The following is a 3,706-nucleotide window of genomic DNA, read 5'->3' as shown; positions in this document are numbered from 1 at the left end:
CGCCCTCACACACAGCAGACTCACACATAGCACGCACGCACACACACACACACACACACACACACACACACACCCACCTCGACTGCTGAAGAGGTAAATAGGGTAAAACACACACACACACAGACACACACACACACACACACAGTCGTGTCACACTGTACTTTATATATGGAAACATTGCATAAGATGCAAGTCAGGCACTCCGACTATTTACCAACGTAAAATGAGATTTTTACTGAACAGCAACTGGAGCTTTTATTTTGTAACGACGCATGACGCAAAAGGGAGACGCGTGTAAAAAAAAAAAAAAAAGAAGAACAAACATTTAAAAAAAGAAAGAAAAAAAAGACTGAAAATTTCTTACATCGCATTGCTGTAACACCGTCAGAGTGCGTCCTCGTTCCCCAGAGGCGTCTGCAGCAGCGGCGCAGTGCACTGGACGGAGCCGAGGCCATGATGCTGATGTTGCCAGGGCGTCTTTTCCGAACCCAAGCCATGTTCAACCCTGCGATTAGGACGTAGAAACCGCCGGAGCGTGGAAATGCCTCTGGCAGTGGTCAAGACAATCTGTATATACACACACGCAAACCTTTTAGCGCACGCACACACACACACCACTCTGAGCCATTGGCGAAAGGCGTCACGCGACGTGTGTAAAACACACCTTTTTAAGGCTGTATGTGTGATTTCTGACATTTTTTTTGTGTTCATTTTAAACGACGAGCTTTTAAAAAAAAAAAAAAATAAAGCAAACTTTAAAAAAAAAAAAGATTACATTTTAGCAAAGAGCAGATAAGACAAACAAATTGGTAACCACAATTTAAGTAACCTTTTATCGGTTATGGGAAAATGATAGTTGCGTAATGTATTAATCTCATTCTCATTCAATCTCTCAAACGCGTAGAGACCGTAGAAGTCCTGAACATGACGGCAGCCTCTGTGCAGTCCAGCTGCACTCCAGTTGTATTAAGTGAGAAAATCCTCTTCCTGTAGTTTAGAAACTTGTACCTTGTTAAACGAAACAGTAGGTATTAGACTTTAGGTGGTTCCATTACTCAATATTAAACATACTTGCTTCAGAAACTTTAATTTGTATAATTTATATCCAAGGTGAGACTTAAGTTATTGATCGCTGGTTGTTCATTGTCGGGACAGGGGGAGGGGGTGCGGGTGCGGGGGTGCGGGGCCATGTGATTCTGGTTGTTGTTGCTGTTGCTGCTGCTGCTGCTGCTGCTGCTGCTACTACTACTGCTACTTGCTGCTGCTGGTCCCGGTGATGCTGACAGTGTCACAGCTTCCAGGGGCTCAAATGGTGAAACTGCATGGAACACTTTTTTATATTATTATTATTATTTCTGTTGGATGACTGGTTTTCAGAACAAAAAGAGAGAATGCATCAGTCCAATCCAAAGCCAAACAAACTATTACCGTTCTTAGGTTTGAAGGCCCATTTAAATTTGGCTGACATCCTGTCCGCTCTTTTTTTTTTTCTTTCCTTTTTTTAATTTTAACTAAAAAGTATTAATGAAAGAAAGCTTCTTTATTTTTTGTTCAACCAAACGGTGGGCGTATGGATGGACAAAGGGAGATAAAATTTTAGACGTAAGCTAGAGTAGCAATAGAATAAAGTAGAGTGGGGTCAGGTTTGGTGTTGCACTGGAATCGCCTCAAAGTTCCTGAATAGATTTTTAGGGGGTTGGGGGGACTGAGCATGTGACTCAAAAGATCTTTTAGATAGTAGTTGTTGGTAAAATATTCCAACAGAGGCACTGGAAATTGACCTTTTGTAAAGTTGTAAATGGAGAATGTTTCTTTTCTTCTTCTTCTTTTTTTTTTACCCTGGCTTGAAACGCAAGAAAGGTGCTCATGTGTGATGTAAACCAGCCACAAGTAGCTAATAACGACCTGACTGTGAGACAGCAGTGCTTCTGTTGGCGTTGTCCTCAGCTTGTTTCACTGAACTGAGTTAGATGAACCCAGGAAGTGATTGGGATGATTCACTTTTGACACTACACAAACACACATACATACGCGCAGTTGGGGAAAACAGTGGGCAACCAAACTTCTCATATCTCCTTGGTTCTCAGAAATTAGCGCTACGGCTAACGGCTGGCAGCTCCTTAGCCTAGCTTACCTCGTCATCATGAGGGATCAACATTGTGAAGTAAAGGTTGTGTTCTGAATCGTATACTGGTACTTAACACTGGCCCAAGTGGGCGAAGGTGCATTCACACTAAGATGTGTGAAAATGCGCTGCGCTATCCGCGCACACACAGTGGTGCACTTACCAACGTTTAGCATCAACAGTACACCAAGATGACGCTGTGCCATCTAACACTATCTACGCTGAGATGAATGCATCACATAGTATGTGTACTGCATTAACGTCGACTGCACCGAAGTACGTGATTTAGGACATGCTAGTCAGAGCTGTCTGGGTTTTATGGCTAAATATGAGCAAGTACTTCATTTCTATTTAAGCAGAGGGCTGTTTGCACTCTTAATATATTTGCATATGTTTGCTGGCCATGTGGAGAGCCCGGCTATATTACCCTGCTGTTTTCAGTTTTTCTACTTTGCAAACTTTTCCGGTTTAGCTTTCTTTTTTTATATAGCTATGAATATAACGTAGCCCACACTAAACGCCATATCGGAAAAACAAACAAACACCAAACTTCCCAAAATGCACAACTTTTCCTTTTTAAAGTCCTAAGAATGTCTCTCTTGCTTTAACTCTCATTCAGACCATAAACAGACAAAGATTGTGTTACTGAAATTACCAATGTCGTTCCTGGAATTTTTCTGAATGTTTTCCTTATTTTCTTCTAATTCTGTTGATGATTGAGTCGGTCCTTACTCCTTGTCGATCCCACTCGGAACTGTTCTGTAGGGTTTAAGAATCCTGGTTGTTTTTTTTTCTGATCTCTTCTTTTATTTTTGAAATTGCTTTTGAATGAAACAACAATGCAAAACATTTACACCAATAAAGCAAGACAATAGACATAGACAAATATTCAAATATTTACATGACATTTGCTATCCATATCTTCTGGTGTGCTATTGTTTGCCAGTCATGCCAGGTTCACCATGATTCAGTTAGCAACGGGTGAAGAAGAATCAGTTCATCAACCAGTTGAGTCCAGAAAGAGTTTGACCACTGACGACATATATTCAACACCCTGACGTGTTTGTGTTGTTTTTTGGGTTGTTGTTTTTTTTAATTCTGGAGAATTTTGTTTTGAAATTTGCTCGACACTTTTGTTTACTTTGTAAGTCCCTGTGTAAATGTTGCACTTTACACACAAGCGGTGGTGGAGATTAAAACGGTCAGATGGTACATCTGATTGTCTTGTCGTTTCTCTGAAAGAGGTTGACACGAGCGCCGTCCACCTCACCAGAATGTCACATCAGTGTGGAAACGTGGCGACTTTTGTTCACAGCTTCTTGGAGCAGAAACCTTGAGCTCTCGTGGACTAAAGTGCCAGAGCGAGACCGGAGGAGTTCTGGTTTTCTGTAGCAGAGAGACGAGGCCGATGCTTCTCTTTACTGTTTGTTTTTCTGTCTTTTTGTTTCCTTTTTTTTGACTGTGGAACTTGAAACATTTTTGGAAAAATGTTTTTTTTTTTTTTTAGTTTTTTTTAGTTTTTTTTTTTTTTTTTAGTTTGTTTGTTAATGATGCTGTAATTATAAAACATCTCACCGGGGT

This window comes from Nelusetta ayraudi, unplaced genomic scaffold (genome assembly GCF_046127955.1).
Source record: "Nelusetta ayraudi isolate G7.1 ecotype Tasmania unplaced genomic scaffold, CSIRO-AGI_Nayr_v1 ptg000063l, whole genome shotgun sequence".
Classification (NCBI taxonomy): Eukaryota; Metazoa; Chordata; class Actinopteri; order Tetraodontiformes; family Monacanthidae; genus Nelusetta; species Nelusetta ayraudi.
Note: the sequence above shows the minus strand (reverse complement) of the source record.